This window comes from Rutidosis leptorrhynchoides, chromosome 7, assembly GCF_046630445.1.
Source record: "Rutidosis leptorrhynchoides isolate AG116_Rl617_1_P2 chromosome 7, CSIRO_AGI_Rlap_v1, whole genome shotgun sequence".
NCBI classification, from domain to species: domain Eukaryota; kingdom Viridiplantae; phylum Streptophyta; class Magnoliopsida; order Asterales; family Asteraceae; genus Rutidosis; species Rutidosis leptorrhynchoides.
Window position 1 is genome coordinate 97168537 of NC_092339.1, and position 19519 is coordinate 97188055.

Sequence of the window (19519 nt, forward strand, 5' to 3'; positions counted from 1 at the left end):
TGGATGTATTAATGAGGGCAATAAGAACAGGTCAAGGCCACGCAATTATTCAACCCACGATGTTTGACGGCTTTGAAATAAAGGGTCAATTTCTCCACATGGTGACTAGTACATGCCAATTCGGTGGAGCTCCGAATGAGGATGCTAACGAGCATCTTCGTAAATTTATAAGCATTTGCAAGCTATTCAAAATCAAAGATGTCTCTGATGATGTCGCATGTTTAAAAATCTTTCCATGGTCATTAAAGGATAATGCAAGAGATTGGTTAGACTCGTTACCAGAAGGTTATATCGAAGATTGGAATGATATGATGGACAAGTTTTTGTCAAAATTCTTCCCTGCTTCAAAAGCAGCAAAGTTACAAAGTGACATAAATCACTTTAAACAAAAGACTAATGAGACTCTTTATGAAGCTTGGACCCGATTCAATAAAATGCTTAGAATATGTCCTCAACATGGGTTGAATACATTCCAAAAGGTCCAAATATTCTATAAAGGAGTCAACGTGGCTACTCGAAAAGATATTGATGTTGCAGCAGGAGGTTCAATCATGAAGAAAACACCCGAAGAAGCTCACACAATCATTGTCGATATAGCAGGACATTCTCATAATTGGCATCAAGAGATGGAGTTCTCTAGATCAACAACTGTTGCTAGTATTGAAAGCAACAATGAAATCGCGGCTTTAAAAGTTCAATTGGCAAATCAAGGAAGCCAAATTGAGAAGGTGACCAAGGAAATGCATGCTATTAGGGTAGGGTGTGAATTGTGCCAAGGTCCTCACCTTACTAGAGATTGTGATCAAACAACAATGGAAGAGCAAGCGAATTTCTTAGGTTACTTGCGAAAAGTGAAATGAATTTCAACGATTTTCCGGCGGTTGAAGCAATGAACAGAAAATATCCTCCAATTAACAGTTATCAAATAGGAGGACCTTCGGGTTCAAACAATAATACTTACCAGGGAGGAAATCCGATTTACCAAAATAACAGGAATTTCTCAAATCAAAATCAAAGAAATGCACCACCGGGTTACAATCACCTAAACAACCGAAATCAACCTCAATGAAATTACCAAAATAATTTCCAACACAATCAACCACAACCGCAAGCACCTATACAACCACAACTCGAGAAGAAATCCGGTTTAGAAGATCTTTTGAGAGATTTTATGGTTAAGCATGAGCAAACTGCAAAACTTCAAACTCAGCAAATTCGAAATCAACAAGCTACGATACAGAATTTAGAAAGAGATGTTGGAAGGATCTCACAGTTACTAGCAGAGAGACCACCAGGCGCTCTCCCCTCAAATACTCAAGTGAATCCCAACAACAGTCAAACAAGGAATGAGCAAGTAAATTCCATAACTACGAAAAGTGGGTTAACCATTAACCCCAATATTCCAAAACCTCCTTCTCGTGTTCCTATTCCTAACGAAAAAGAGTCTTCGATGAAAACAATGACAAACTTGTCAAGGTATGGTCCACACACTCGGTTCATGAGGTCCATGAACACAGCTGGTGCGTTAGTCAACCCAAACAGCATAACCATAAACTCGTAATGATCGTAACGCATCCTAAAATCAGTCTTTGGAATATCATCCTCCTTCACTCGCATTTGATGATACCCATAACGTAAATCAATCTTCGAATAAACCGACGAGCCTTGTAGTTGATCAAATAAGTAATCGATTCTAGGTAGTGGGTAGCGGTTCTTGATGGTAAGTTTGTTCAACTCTCGGTAGTCGATACACAACCTAAATGTACCATCCTTCTTCTTGACAAACAAAACAGGAGCTCCCCAAGGTGATGTGCTTGGTCGAATGAAACCACGCTCTAAAAGTTCCTGTAACTGACTTTGTAATTCTTTCATTTCGCTGGGTACGAGTCTGTATGGAGCACGAGCTATTGGTAAAGCTCCTGGTACAAGGTCTATTTGAAATTCAACGGATCGATGTGAGGGTAATCCCGATAATTCTTTCGGAAATACATCGGGAAATTTTTTTGCGACGGGAACATTACTAATGTTCTTTTCTTCAGGTTTAACTTCCTCGATGTGTGCTAGAATGACGTAACAACCTTTTCTTATTAGTTTTTGTGCCTTCATACTACTAATAAGATTTAATTTTGCGTTATTCTTTTCTCCGTATACCATTAAAGGTTTTTCTTTTTCACGCACAATGCGAATCGCATTTTTGTAACAAACGACCTCTGCTCTCACCTTTTTCAATCAGTCCATGCCAATTATTACATCAAAACTCCCTAACTCAACTGGTATTAAATCAATTTTAAACGTTTCATCCCCCAGTTTAATTTCTCTATCCCGACATATATTATCTGCTGAAATTAATTTACCGTTTGCTAATTCGAGTAAAAATTTACTATCCAAAGGTGTCAATAGGCAACTTAATTTAGTACAAAAATCTCTACTCATATTGCTTCTATCTGCACCCGAATCAAATAAAACACAAGCAGATTTATCGTCAATAAGAAACGTACCCGTAACAAGCTCCGGGTCTTCCTGTGCTTCTGCCGCATTAATATTGAAAACTCTTCCGCGGCCCTGCCCATTAGTATTCCCTTGATTCGGGCAATTTCTAATAATGTGGCCTGGTTTTCCACATTTATAACAAACAGCGTTGGTATTACTTGCTCCGATACTATTCGTTTCGGCATTACTTGTTCTGACACTATTTGTTCCTTTAGTTCTGTAAAACCTTGGTCCCTAAAACTCACACTTTGTCGCGCTATGACCATTTCTTTTACACCTATTGCAAAATGTCGTGCAAATCCCCGGGTGATTTTCTTCACACCTATGACATGGCTGATTTTGGTTTTTGTTGCCGTTGTTGTTATTGAGGTTGTTGTTGTTGGGACGTTTGTTGTAGTTATTGTTAGGATTACGGTTATTGTTGAGATTGTGGTTGCGGTTGTTGGGATAGTTGTTGCGATTGTGGTTGTAATTGTTATTGTTGTTGTACTGGTGATTCTTGTCACCGTTTTCCTCTCACTTCCTCTTGAGTTGTTTCGTGTTGGCTTCTTCGGCCGCCTGCTCTTTAATTCTTCCCTCAATCTGATTTATGAGTTTATGAGCCATTCGAATTGCCTTTTGTATGGAAGCGGGCTCGTGTGAACTCACATCTTCTTGAATCCTTACTGGTAACCCTTTTATAAACGCATCGATCTTCTCTTCTTCATCTTCGAACGTTCCCGGATACAATAGGCACAACTCTGTGAATCGTCGTTCATATGTAGTAATGTTGAACCCTTGTGTTCGTAACTCTCTAAGCTCTACCTTGAGCTTATTGACTTCGTTTCTAGGACGGTACTGCTCGTTCATCAATTGCTTGAATACCGACCACGGTAGTGCGTAAGCAGCATTTTGTTCTACCTGTTCAAGATAGGTGTTCCACCACGTTAACGCAGTACCTGTGAAGGTATGCGTAGCGTATTTAACTTTGTTCTCTTCAGTACACTTACTTATGGCAAACACCGATTCGACCTTCTCGGTCCACCATTTCAATCCAATTGGTCATTCGGTTCCATCAAATTCCAAAGGTTTGCAGGCAGTGAATTCTTTGTAGGAGCATCCTACACGATTTCTTGTGAAATTAGTTCCACTGCTAGATCTAGAGTTATTGTTATTTTGCATCGCAGCCTGTACTGCAGCTATGTTTGCTGCAAGGAAAACACGGAAGTCTTCCTCGCTCATGTTCAAATTCTGACGAGTCGTCGGTGCCATTTCCTTCAAAAATAGCCTAAAAGAATTAAGTTATTCATATAGAATTTTAAGAGTAGTCAATAGTATTTCGTAGCATAGTATGAACTCATTTATAAAAGATTTTTCTTCATAATAGCGTTTTATAGTTTTAATTCGGGTAGTACCTACCCGTTAAGTTCATATTTAGTAGCTAATATACAATTCAACTACTACAATTCTATATGAAAAAACTGATTATAATAATATTTCACGTTCAAATATTACACAATATTTTACAAACTTACAATACCGCTATTATACATATAGGATGAAATATAGCACATAATAACTTTGCTACTCGGTAGCTATAAAGGCAATTCTAGTTAATACGTAAGTCGTTCAGCAAAAGAAATAAAGACACGTAATTCGTAAGTCCAAAAACAAGTCATGCATTCTGGTTTACTAAGACGACTTCCCATCCTTGGTCTTGTGGAAAGTAACCGTTATGACCATTGGCTAGGCAGCATGTTGTAATGTCGTCAAAAGGACGAGGGTTTCGTAATGTCCAACAACCCCGTAATAATCTAAAAACCTTGTTTCTCACCCCAACTACTGAATCCGTCACTTGTGGGAAAGTTTTATTTAAAAGTTGTAATCCAATGTTTTTTTCTCATTTTGGTAAGAAGCGAACATCACTAACCCGTAAGCATAACATGCTTCTTTATGTTGCATGTTAGAAGCTCTTTCTAACTCACGAAATCCTATGTTGGGATATATTGAGTCAAAATAGGTTCTTAACCCATAGCGTAAAATTGCATTTGGGTTCCTCGCATTTAACACTTTAAAGAAAAGACAGCGTAACTTACGGTCTCCCCAATGTGATATATCCCACCTATCAAAGGAAAACCTTTTATAAACTAAGGCATTTTTGGAAAGTCTTTCAAATGTTTGACAAGTTAATTTCGCCATAACTAATTGTGCTGATGAATTCTGACCGACTCTAGACAAGATTTCATCAATCATATCCTCTGGTAGGTCTTCTAAAATATTCAGTTGTCTACCCTTAACGTCCATTTTGTGTTTTTATACTGTAAAATAGACAAGGATTAGATTCGTAAAAGATAATTAACAAACAATACAAGCAATTTTTACATAGAACATAAAAGTACCAGCACACTACAATACATATAATACACAACATGATTATAACCCTCTAATCTGAATCACTGGTTTCTTCTTCTTCGGACTTGGTTCGTTTTCCTAATTTTCTAGGGATATATGGTGTTCCTCTAATACGAGCTGTCGTTTTTCACAATGGTTTAGAAAAACCTGGTGGTTTAGAGGTTCCTGGGTTATTGTTACAATTTAGGAAATACGGATGTTGTCGATACATATAAAGTTCATCGGGGTTGGAATCAGGTTTCTCTATTTTTATACCTTTTCCCTTATTATTTTTTTTTTTGCTTTATTAAATTGGGTCGAGGTAATTTATATAACATCGTTGGAATCCTCATCGAGATCCGATTCATCGGAAAATTGGTAATCTTCCCAATATTTTACTTCCTCGGCGGAAACACCATTGACCATTATTGACTTTGGTCCGTTGGTTGAGGATTTTCTTTTATTTAACCGATTTACTGTAGGTATCAATATTTCTTCCTCCGGAACCTCTTCCTCTTCCGGTTCCTCCTCTTCCGGTTCCTCTTCTTCCAGTTCCTCCTCTTCCGGTTCCTCCTCTTCCGGTTCCTCCTCTTCGAGAATTTGTGAATCTTCCCAAAATATATTCGACTCTTCATTATTATTAGGTAAGTCGATGGATTTTGTAATAGTGGTAGACATCTATCACACAATATCAAACACATTAAGAGGTTAATATATCACATAATATTTACATGTTAATAATATATAGTTTCTAACAAAAGCGTTAAGCAATCGTTTTTAAAGAAAACACGATCGAAGTCCAGACTCACTAATGTATCCTAACAAACTCAATAAGACACACTAATGCAAATTTCTGGTTCTCTAAGACCAACCCTCATATACAAACTGAAATGTTCTGTTCATATTGATTATAAACGTTCCATATTAATTGATTTCGTTGCTAGGTTTTGACCTCTATATGAGATGTTTTTCAAAGACTGCATTCGTTTTTAAAACAAATCATAACCTTTATTTTATCGACAATTTCAAAAAGACACCACCTAGATTATCCAGAAATGATAATCTAAAAATATCACACTTACACACTACCAATACATATTGGTTACAATATTAAGATGTTACAACAAAGTAAATTCTCGAATGCAGTTTTAAACAATATTATACAAGCATGCTGACACCAAATCTTGTCCATATTTTAGCATGCAACAGCGGAAGCTCTTAATAATCACCTGAGAATAAACATGCTTTAAAAATCAACAAAAATGTTGGTGAGTTATAGGTTTAACCTATATATTTATCAAATCGTAATAATAGACCACAAGATTTCATATTTCAATATACATCCCATACATAGAGATAAAAATCATTCATATGGTGAACACCTGGTAACGACATTAACAAGATGAATATAAGAATATCCCCTAACATTCCGGGAAATCTTTCGGACATGATAAAAACGAATTCGAAGTACTAAAGCATCCGGTACTTTGGATGAGGTTCGTTAGGCCCAATAGATCTATCTTTAGGATTCGCGTCAATTAGTAGATCGGTTTACTAATTCTTAGGCTACCTAGCAAAAGGGGCATATTCGGCTTCGATCATTCACCCATATAATGTAGTTTCATTTACTTGTGTCTATTTCGTAAAACATTTATAAAACTGCATGTATTCTCATCCCAAAATATTAGATTTTAAAAGTGGAACTATAACTCACTTTCACAGATTTTTACTTCATCGGGAAGTAAGATTTGGCCACTGGTCGATTCATGAACCTATAACAAAAATGTACATATATATCAAAGTATGTTCAAAATATATTTACAACATTTTTAATACGTTTTACTGTTTTAAGTTTATTAAGTCAGCTGTCCTCGTTAGTAACCTACAACTAGTTATCCACAGTTAGAAATAAATCGATATATATTATCTTGAATCAATCTACGACCCAGTGTATACACGTCACAGGCTAGATCACAACTCAAAGTATATATATTTTTGGAATCAACCTCAACCCTGTATAGCTAACTCAAACATTACTGCATATAGAGTGTCTATGGTTGTTCCAAATAATATATATACATGAGTCGATATGATATGTCAAAACGTTTGTATACGTGTCTATGGTATCCCAAGATTACATAATATATTAGAATACATGTATAATACAATATGAGTTAGCTAGGATATGATTAATATAGATTTGTTACCAATTTTCACGTAGCTACAACAAGCAAAATTATCCAATCTTGTTTTACCCATAACTTATTCGTTTTAAATCCGTTTTGAGTGATTTAAGTTGCTATGGTTTCATATTGAACTTAAGTTTATGAATCTAAACAGAAAAAGTATAAGTTTATTGTCGAAAATACAGGTTACAAGTCATTTTTGTAAAGGTAGTCATTTCAGTCGAAAGAACGACGTCGAGATGACCATTTTGGAAAACATACTTCCACTTTGAGTTTAACCATGATTTTTGAATATAGTTTCATGTTCATAAGAAAAATCATTTTCCCAGAAGAACAACTTTTAAATCAAAGTTTATCATAGTTTTTAATTAACTAACCCAAAATAGTCCGCGGTGTTACTACGACGGCGTATATACGGTTTTACGGTGTTTTTCGTGTTTTCAGGTTTTAAATCATTAAGTTAGCATATCATATAGACATAGAACATGTGTTTAGTTGATTTTAAAAGTCAGGTTAGAAGGATTAACTTTTATTTGCGAACAAGTTTAGAATTAACTAAACTATGTTCTAGTGATTACAAGTTTAAACCTTCGAATAAGGTAGTTTTATATATATGAATCGAATGATGTTATGAACATCATTACTATCTCAGGTTTTGTGGAAAACCTACTGGAAATGATAAAAGTATATCTAGCTTCAAAGGATCCTTGGATGGCTTGAAAGTTCTTGAAGTAGAATCATGACACGAAAACAAGTTCAAGTAAGATTTCCACTCGAAATAAGATTGTTAAAGTTATAGAAATTGAATCAAAGTTTGAATATGAGTATTACCTTGTATTAGAAAGATATCTTACTGTAAATAAGAAAGATTTCTTGAGGTTGGATGATCACTCAAAGTGGATTTGCAAGATTAGAAGTAAGCTAGCAAACTTGGAAGTGTTGTTGGTGTGTTCTTGAGTAGTTGTTTTATAACTTGGTTTATGTATAGATTTATGAACTAGATTGACCTAGATTTTGATGAAGATGATGAAAAACACTTAGAACAATGGAAGAACAGTTGAGAGAGAGTAGTTTGATGCATGTAAGTTGCAAAATGAAAGTGTTTGTGTACACCATCATTCACGTGAATTATGATCAATCATATAGGCTCCATTAGTTTGTTATTTTGTGAGATATTTCATGCTAGATGTTAAATGATGGTTCCCACATGGTTAGGTGACTTACATAGGCTGCTAAGAACTGATCATTGGAGTGTATATACCAATAGTAAATATATTTAGAAGCTGTGTATTGTACGAGTACAAATACGAGTGCATACGAGTAGAATTGTTGATGAAAATGAATGAGGATGTAATTGTAAGCATTTTTTTTAAGTAGAAGTACTTTGATAAGTGTCTTAAAGTCTTTCAAAAGTGTATGAATACATATTAAAACACTACATGTATATACATTTTAACTGAGTCGTTAAGTCATCGTTAGTCGTTACATGTAAGTGTTGTTTTGAAACCTTTAGGTTAACGATCTTGTTAAATGTTGTTAACCCATTCTTTATTATATCTAAAGAGATGTTAAATTATTATATTATCATGATATATTGATATATTAATATATCGTAGTATGATATATATACAGTTAAATGTTGTTACTGCTGAAATTTAACAAGTTCATAAAACATGTTCTTATAGTTAACATAATTACAAAACCAATTTGTAGTAGTGTTAAAGCAAGCGGAAGGAAAATGATAAGTTCATGTTATATGTTTAGCCATTAAGTTAAATTCCATGTTAATATCAAGTCTGGAATATATACTTACATATAAGAACAAGAGGAGAAGATATATATACCTCCTCAAGCTAGTTGAGGGTTGTTTCCAAGTTGCAAGATGATGATGAAGATGATGAACTATAGATTGAAGCCTCAAGCAAGTAATACCCACAAGCAATAACCCCAACACCTTTGTAATTAGTTAGGATTTAATTGACACTAGATATGAGCTTGTTAAAACCAAAATAAGAGCTCCCTTTGGTCAAAAAAAGGCCACGGCCTTCAGCACATTTCCAGCAGATTCTGTGCAGTTTTACAAGCTCCTTTTGTTTATTATCTCACTTGAAAGAAGTGGTCAAGCCTAGGTACAAGTATATAGCATGCACCTATGAAGTTGTGTATGTGTTGGAAGTTCCAAAATGAGCATGGGTTGTCTCCTAGGAGTCTCAAAAACTGCCCATACTCTTTATATTTTATAACAAGACATAATTTTATAAAACTAGTAATAATTTTATAAAACTTGTATAAATATACATGTATTTGTTACTTGCAATAATTTTATAAACCATTTTATAAAATATAACACAACATAATTATTTAAACCTATAAATAATTAAATCCACATCATATATAAATTATCCAAATAATTTATCTCAAGTGATTATACTTTAGAAAACCGATTTTCTAAAGTTCAAGTGTCGCGTATTCATTTAACAATCCAACCGTTAAAATAAATACATATAAAGTGTTGGTAAGCTTGTTATTGGGTATGACCCGACTTGGATCATAAGATAGTGGCCACATTAATTTAATATGTCTCTCGGGCATACGAAATACCTTCAATCTCCCACTTGCACGAGAAACATAAGAAATTAATGCAAGTGATGGATACCACCTAACGACCGTCCATCACCCCCAATATGTTATGACTTTGTGCCATTCAATAACATCATCCTTTTCGAGTTCCCATCTCGAATATGAATAGGTGAATCTTTTCATTTATCCTTTCATCCTAGATGTCATGTTAAATCCAAGAGATACAGAGTGATCACTCTCTTATAGATTTAACTTTATCAGGCCTTAGACATCTGACTCTCAACGAATAAGAGGGATAAATTCCATCTTGACTACATACGTCCTAAATATATACCTTGCATTATTCCTGAGCTCTTCCTTATGAACTACCATATTTCAGAATAGCGAAGGAGAGAATCAAGGCACAATACTTGGTAAATATCCGAACCCAATATGTATCTCAGGTCAGAGGATACAATGATATTCGCCTTTACTCAAGATTACATGTGATCAACCACAAAGGCTCCATTTAGTGAATCTTGAGTGCGGGTCTTCCAATATTTGTATCCCACAAATATCTATGAACCTTAGTTGCAACCTTGCCCCACATTCAACTCATGAATGTATACCAATCCAAGTTCATAATAGTCTAAACCTCACACTTGTTCCCACGAATGTGATCGACTACGGAATTTAGAATAATTACTTATTCATGGATAAAATATGTAAAATAGGAACATGACTCAAAATAAATTAATACCATAATTATATTAATGAGTTTGAACAAATTTCGTTCCGTTACAATACTTAAAACAGATCATGACCAATCACTAGAATATCGAAGCCCTAATGCACAAACATGCCCTGTATGTTTTGATCCATGTAAGAGCTTCGTGAGAGGATCCGCTATATTAAGATCTGTGTGAACTTTGTGAATACATATCTTTCCCTTTTCAACTTCATCCCTTATGTAGTTGAATCTCCGCTCAATGTGACGGGTCTTTTGGTGAGCACGAGGTTCTTTGATTTGAGCAATCGCACCCTCGTTGTCACAAAAGATCTCAATAGGGTCCTGAATGGAAGGGACTACTCCTAAGTCGTCGATGAATTTCTTCATCCATGCAGCTTCCTGAGCTGCCAATGATGCGGCAATGTACTCCGACTCTGTAGTGGATAATGCAACAACATCCTGTTTTGAACTCTTCCAAGAGACCGTACCTCCATTTAACGTGAAGACATAACCGGATTGTGATCGAGAATCATCTCGATCAGTTTGGAAACTCGCATCTACGTAACCCTTTACAGCAAGTTCCTCCTCACCAGATCCATATATTAGAAACATATCCTTAGTCCTCCTAAGGTATTTCAATATACTTTTAACCGCAATCCAATGACTCTTTCCTGGGTTATTTTGGTATCTACTTGTCAAGCTTAGGGCGCATGACACATCTGGTCTAGTGCATATCATTGCATACATGATTGACCCAATAGCAGATGCATAAGGGACTCTCTTCATTTTCTCTTGTTCATCTTTCGTGGTAGGGCATTGAGATGAACTGAGAGGCGTTCCTCTTTGAATAGGTACCAAACCACTCTTAGAGTTCTCCATCTTGAACCTTTTCAGGATCTTTTCAATGTATGCACTTTGATTCAAACCTATCAGTTTCTTGGATCTATTCCTGTAGATCTCAATCCCCAAAACGTATTGTGCTTCTCCAAGATCCTTAATGGAGAAGCATTTACTTAGCCAAGTTTTAACTCCTTGCATTGCCGGAATTTCATTTCCAAATAACAATATATCATCCACATACAGTACAAGGAACATGATAGTGCTCCCACTAGCTTTCTTGTATACACAAGCTTCATCACCATTTTTGATGAAGTTAAATTTCTCGGCCTCCTCATTTAAACGATGATTCCACATTCTAGATGCTTGTTTCAATCCGTAGATTGACTTCTTTAACTTGCATACCCTTTTAGGATATTTCGGATCAACAAAACCTTTAGGCTGAACCATATAGACATCTTCCACACGATATGCATTTAGGAAAGCGGTCTTGACATCCATTTACCATATTTCATAATCATAATGAGCAGCAATGGCAAATAATATCCTAATAGACTTTAGCATTGCCACAGGCGAAAAAGTTTCATCATAGTCAACCCCTTGAGTTTGAGTGAAACCTTTTGCTACAATTCTAGCTTTATATGTATCCAAGTTTCCATGTATGTCGGTTTTCATTTTGAAAAGCCATTTACAATCAACTAGCCTAGAGCCAGCAGGTTGTGCAACAAGTTCCCAAACTTGGTTGTCATACATGGATTGCATCTCAGCGTTCATGGCTTCCTGCCATTTATCCTTATCAATCCTTTATAAAGTATCTTGGTAGTTTGCTGGTTCATCTAAATCAACCACATAGCAACCATCCATGAGAAACCCATATCTCTCAGGAGGATTACTAATTCTACCAGATCTGCGAACGTCTTGTGTATTTTGATCATCCATTTGATAATTCTCAACATTTTCATGTTGAGTGCTAGTGTCAACCAATTGTGTATCATCTACTTGATCTCGAACCTCTTCAAGATCTATCTTCCTTTCACTATCGCCTTCCATTAGGAACTTAGTCTCAAGGAATTCTGCCTTTCGAGCAACAAATACATTCTGCTCAGAAGGATCATAGAAATAATATCCCATATCATCCTTGGGATATCCTATGAAGATACACTTCGTGGATCGAGCATCCAACTTATTAGGGACGTAACACTTAGGATAAGCTTCACATCCCCATACCTTTAAGTATGATAGATATGGAGGTTTTCCAAATCACATCTCATGAGGAGTTCATTCCATTTTCTTGGTTGGGGCCATATTTAAAATACGAGCCGCGGAGCATAGACAATAACCTCAAAATGATAGAGGTAACGAGCTTCTAGCCATTATAGATCGAACCATATCCATTAGGGTTCGGTTCCTCCTTTCGGAAACTCCATTCAGTTGGGGTGTTCCAGGAGGAGTGAGTTGCGAGATAATCCCACAACTTCTAAGATGATCTTGGAAAGCATCGCTTCGGTACTCACCTCCTCTATCGGTACGAAGTACTTTGATTGTCTTATTGAGTTGATTTTGTACTTCGTTTTGATACTCTTTGAACGCTTCAAAAGTTTCGTCCTTATGTCTTAACAAGTAGACATATCCGAAACGACTGAAGTCATCAATGAAAGTAACGAAGTATCTTTCACCATTCCTAGTTGTGGGCTTAAAGGGTCCACATACATCCGAATGTATTAATCCCAATAAGTCCTTAGCCCTTTCGTAGGTCCCTTTGAAAGGTGCTTTAGTCATTTTGCCTTGCAAACAAGATTCACATACATCAAACGAGTCTAGTTCATTTGATTTCAAAAGGCCATTCTTTTGAAGTGTATGCATTCGATTCTTGTTTATGTGACCAAGGCGACAATGCCATAAGTAGGAATCACTCAAATCCCTTTTGAGTTTCTTGGTGCTAGTATGGTATATTGAGCTACTAGATGATGTGTCATCATGAACTAATTCATAAATTCCATTTGAAGGCGAAGCCTTAAAATAGAATACATTATCTAAATAAACGTGGATATCATCATTAACAAAATTAAGATAAAAACCACATTGTTTTAAACGGGAAACTGAAATAATGTTTTGACATAAATCAAGTGCATACAAAACATTGTTCAAAATAAGTTCCAAACCACTTGGAAGCTTTAATACAAAGTCTCCTTGAGCCTTCACTTGCACTTTGGCTCCATTACCCATAAAGAGACTTGATGTTCCCGTTTGCTTGCTACTTCTTTTGAACCCCTGCAAAGAATTGCAAATGTGAGTTCCACATCCAGTGTCTAATACCCATGTATTAGAAGAAGTAATACTAAGCTCTATATATACCATATATATATTACCTGAGGTTTGCCCCACATCCCTCTTTTCCTTCAACTCCTTAAGGTAGACCGGGCAGTTGCATTTCCAGTGACCCATTTCACTGCAACCGAAGCACGGGTCTTCCTTGGGGTTTCCTTGTCCGGCAACCTTTTGCTTCTTGTTCTTGTTTTTGGTTGGGGTAACCATCCTCCCCTTTCCCTTGCCTTGATGGGCGGGTCCTTTCCTCTTAGCCGCCTTTGGCTTAGAAGTGTTATTACCTTTGGACCCACCATCATTGATCATTAGCACGGGTGAAGCCCTCTTACCCATGCTAGTTTTTGCCGTCCTAAGCATGCCATGAAGTTCGCCAATGGTCTTATCCATCTCATTCATATTGTAATTAATTACAAATTGGTCAAACCTCTTTGACAAGGAGTTTAGGATAAGATCCGTGGCTAGCTCATTAGATATGTTGAGATTAAGACGGTTTGCGTGATCAATGAGGCTTTTCATCTTAAGGACATAAGATGAAACGGATTGGGAGTCATCCATATGACATGCATGAAGCGCTCGAACGGTCTCGAAGCGCTCGACACGTGCTTGTTGAAGGAACATCTCCTTCAATTACGTGATCATGTTGTATGCAGTATGATGCTCGAAATCCTTTTGGAGTTCGGGTATCATAGTCCCAAGTATTAGGCAAGCGACTTGCACCGAATCGGCGCAATACTTATCCCAATAAGCCATGCCTTCCGTATCATCCTCGTCGGGTTGATCGGGAATGGGGTCTTCCAACACATACGCCTTATCCTCAAGTTTGAGGACAATCCTAAGATTGCGGAACCAATCCATAAAGTTCGTATAGTTGAGTTTGTCTTTCTCGAGGAGAGACCTTAACGATAGGTTGTTCAAGTTAATAGGTGCGTTTTGCATGTTGTTGTTATTAGCGGCCATCTACAAAATTTAACAAAGTTCATTTGAGTATCGATTTTAAATTTAATAAACAATACCCTTTTAAATTTTAATTGACTTATTAAATATTAGAATCCAACGGTAAATCAAATTTCGGTTAGGTGACCTTTATCCCGTTATTTGATTTAGCTAGGTAGTCATTTATATGACAATTGCAATCCTTTTGCAACTTCTAAATTATGGGATCATGCAATCCTTTTGCATGGCATATTCATCCCATCAACGCCTATTTGTTCCTCATGCTTCGGTGACCCTAAGTTCATGATTCCCAAATCAAGTCATCCTACTTGTGTAAACGTGTAAATTTAACATCCAAGTGGTTAGGTGACCTTTATCCCACAAGTGTGCGAAATTTACCTCAATCATATTAGTTTGCTCACAATGGTTAGGTGACCTTTATCCCATTATGAGTTCTCTAATATTTTCAAGTGTCACACAAAAGGATGGCGTTTAACTTGTTTGCCTTGTCGATTAAGGGATTTTAAGTTTTCGTTAATTCTAGTTTAAGAAAACATTTATGCCATACACCAACATGCATTTAGTGTATGGTTCATTTGAAATCCATTTTCAAGTCTTGTAATTTTAGCCAATTACTTGATATAAACCATTTTATATATATGATCCTTATCATGTTCTTAATAACCGTTTATTAATTTCCTTTTAGCAGTTTTTAATTTAGCCATTTAAATTGACGTTTTGCATGTCGTTAATAATTTAACCAATTAAATTGTAGTTATGCTTGTTGTTAACTTGAGTGATAACTTGTTGTAGTAACATACACAATCCACAATCATACAAGAAATATAACAACCACGCATACACAATCAAGCCAATTTGGTAGACATTTGTTTAGCCGAAAACAAATGTCATCGGTTAAGGGTTATAACACTAAGTAGGAGATTTCAAAATCTCCCACTTAATCTTGCATCCAAATGCATCTTCCAAGTCTTCATCTTGTATCTTCATTTTTACAAAAAACATATCCTAATACATTTTTCTAGAAAATGAAATACAACCTAATCTATTTTACATACCAAATATAAAATAAATTACATAACCAAAATAACAATATTACAAACCAACTTGAATGAATATTACAACCACATGAATGAATTAATATTACATACCAAATGAATTATTAATAATCATCCTAACATGCAACCATTTAAACAAAGGGTCAAGGCTTGATTGTGAACTTTAACATACAACAAATTTGACCAATTTGCAAGTTCCAAACCCATTTGGAACTCTTCCTAAAATCGGCCAACTATACCAACCCTCCCAAACCCGAAAGTTTTTGCATTCCATATTCATGCATGTACTTATAATGAAAATATAGCGGGTTTAAAGGCCATATAAGAAGCATAATCCATAGACTTCGGCTCTCGATACCATTGATGGAATTTAACAAGTTCATAATACATGTTCTTATAGTTAACATAATTATAAAACCAATTTGTAGTAGTGTTAAAGCAAGCGGAAGTAAAATGATAAGTTCATGTTATATGTTTAGCCATTAAGTTAAATTCCATGTTAATATCAAGTCTAGAATATATACTTACATATAAGAACAAGAGGAGAAGATATATATACCTCCTCAAGCTAGTTGAGGGTTGTTTCCAAGTTGCAAGATGATGATGAACTATAGAGCTTCTAACTTGAAGTCTCAAGCAAGTAATACCCACAAGCAATAACCCTAACACCTTTGTAATTAGTTAGGATTTAATTGACACTAGATATGAGCTTGTTAAAACCAAAATAAGAGCTCCCTTTGGTCAAAAAAAGGCCACGGCCTTCAGCACATTTCCAGCAGATTATGTGCAGTTTTACAAGCTCCTTTTGTTTATTATCTCACTTGAAAGAAGTGGTCAAGCCTAGGTACAAGTATATAGCATGAACCTATGAAGTTGTGTATGTGTTGGAAGTTCTAAAATGAGCATGGGTTGTCTCCTAGGATTCCCAAAAACTGCCCATACTCTTTATATTTTATAACAAGACATAATTTTATAAAACTAGTAATAATTTTATAAAACTTGTATAAATATACATGTATTTGTTACTTGCAATAATTTTATAAACCATTTTATAAAATATAACACAACATAATTATTTAAACCTATAAATAATTAAATCCACATCATATATAAATTATCCAAATAATTTATCTCAAGTGATTATACTTTAGAAAACCGATTTTCTAAAGTTCAAGTGTCACGTATTCATTTAACAATCCAACCGTTAAAATAAATACATATAAAGTGTTGGTAAGCTTGTTATTGGGTATGACCCGACTTGGATCATAACATAGTGGCCACGTTAATTTAATATGTCTCTCGGGCATACGAAATACCTTCAGTTACAACGATAATCGTTACATATATGTTTCGTTTAGAAATCATTAAGTTAGTAGTCTTGTTTTTACATATGTAGTTCATTGTTACTACACTTAATGACATGTTTACTTATCATTTATCAAGATTAAACATAGTGTATCAATATCTTAATATGATTCATATGTATTTAGTAAGACGTTGTTATAACGATAATCGTTATATATATCGTTTTCGAGTTTCTTAATTAAATAGTCTCATTTTTATGTATATAACTCATTGTTAAAATACCTAATAAGATACTTACTTATTATAATATTACGTTAATTATATATATCCATATATATGTTATCATATAGTTTTTACAAGTTTTAACGTTCGTGAATCACCGGTCAACTTGGGTGGTCAATTGTCTATATGAAACCTATTTCAATTAATCAAGTCTTAACAAGTTTGATTGCTTAACATGTTGGAAACACTTAATCATGTAAATAACAATTTCATTTAATATATATAAACATGGAAAAGTTCGGGTCACTACACCGGTTATACCCATTTTTCTTGTTACCCGGATTTTACCCGATTTGTTACCCGAATTGTTACCCATTGATTTTTGAAAAGCAGAGACTCAGTCTTACCCGATCGGGTGTTGGAATCAGGTACCGGGTTTTTAGTACCCTGGTTTTTTAACCCGGTTTCGGGTATTGGTTCGGGTACATTTCGAGTCCGTGTATTATTTGCATCATATGGCTCAATAGCCCATATTGCATCATCCAAAACGAAACGACCAAGTTGAGCTCGGTTAAAGTAAAACCATAAACTAATATAGGAACGCTATTTTTATACACCGTAAGAGCACTAAGAGTTGTGACACCGGGCACGGTGTTAAATATCAGTGTTAAGCTTAACACTGAAATTTAACACTGAGGCCAAAACAGAGAAATAGTTCAGTATTATATTTCAGTGTTTAATTTTAATATTAAATATTATTTAATTATTTTAAAATCTTTTTATTTATTTTTAAATTTCAGTGTTTAATAACTATTATAATATTAATTATATATGACGACTCCCCCGAGTACCATTTATTTTGCTGAAATGAGTAACAACTTTTCTAAAATTAAACTCGCATGTTACACTTTTATTCAAAAAATAATTGTATATAATAATTCTAAAATAATATAACTTATACTTTAATAATGTTACGCTTCATGACCAATTTTCAATGTACTCTAAATATTACGTAATATATAATTTATATATTAAAAATATATTAATGGTGAGAAAAAATTGTAGACATTAAGTTACTAACACCACCCAAAATCACTTTTAAAATTTGTCAACACCACATACTCTTAAACTCAAAAGAAGTTTTAAAATTCGTCATCACCACGTGCTTTTAAACTCAAAAGATGTCAACACCACAGACTCTTAAACTCAAAAAAAAATTAAAATTTGACAACACCACGGGCTCTTAAATAATTCTTATATTTTTCCTATTTTTTTAGTATCGCTATTTACATACCAATATGAACTGCAAATTACATTTTTTGTACGATTTTTATACACCCGTGCAACGCACGGGCTTAAATTGAAAAGCCCAAATTTAAGAAAAGAATATATAAAACAATAATTATGATGATTTAATTAAAAAAGATAAAATGTTGGCCCAAATTTATATGAACTAATTGGTCCATTTTGGCCCATTTAAAAGTTTCAATTAAACCTAAAATGTATTCAATACAAACAAAAAGTATTCAGCACCATTTCATCTTCTTCTTCCTCCCTTTATCTGCAACCAAGCAAAAAACAAAAAGGAAAAAAAAAAGAAAAAAACAAATACGTCACAGTGTTACCCAGCCGACGGTGGCCAAAAATGGTGGCCTTTAACGTGGGTTTAACACCGGCGGGGAGTCGGCACCACCACCGTCCCCGGCGTTAAATTCAGAAAATGGTGAAAAAAATGCACGACTCCTAGTGCTATAAGTATTCAGATGGAAGGGTTGGTATATATGGAGGTGACGTGTTCTTGCATCTTTTTTTTTAAGTAATTAAAATGGAAGGGTAGGTGTATGTGTAGGTGACCCTTTCTTGCATCTTACATGGCAAATAAATAAACATATGGATTCCCATATAAGGTAAAATCTCGGATAATCAAGTTCTCTGAAATGTCCCGTTCTTATTGATTAAAAACGTTCCATATTAATTGATTTCGTTGCGAGGTTTTGACCTCTATATGAGACGTTTTTTCAAAGACTGCATTCATTTTTAAAACAAACCATAACCCTTATTTCATAAATAAAAGTTTTAAAAAAACTTTACGTAGATTATCAAATAATGATAATCTAAAATATCCTGTTTACGCACGACCATTACATAATGGTTTACAATACAAATATGTTACATCGAAATCAGTTTCTTGAATGCAGTTTTTACACAATATCATACAAACATGGACTCCAAATCTTGTCCTTATTTTAGTATGCAACAGCGGAAGCTCTTAGTATTCACCTGAGAATAAACATGCTTTAAACGTCAACAAAAATGTTGGTGAGTTATAGGTTTAACCTATATATATCAAATCGTAACAATAGACCACAAGATTTCATATTTCAATACACATCCCATACATAGAGATAAAAATCATTCATAGGGTGAACACCTGGTAACCGACATTAACAAGATGCATATATAAGAATATCCCCATCATTCTGGGA

The 19519-nt window shown here is 34.9% G+C and overlaps 1 non-coding gene across 1 annotated transcript; it reads right to left on the reverse strand.

Moving 5' to 3' along the window:
- Positions 1-357: 357 nt before the first annotated feature.
- LOC139860875 (small nucleolar RNA R71) lies at positions 358-463 on the reverse strand. The gene has a single exon (XR_011763497.1). It is a non-coding gene; the product is annotated as a small nucleolar RNA R71 (small nucleolar RNA).
- Between the last annotated feature and the right edge of the window lie 19056 nt (positions 464-19519).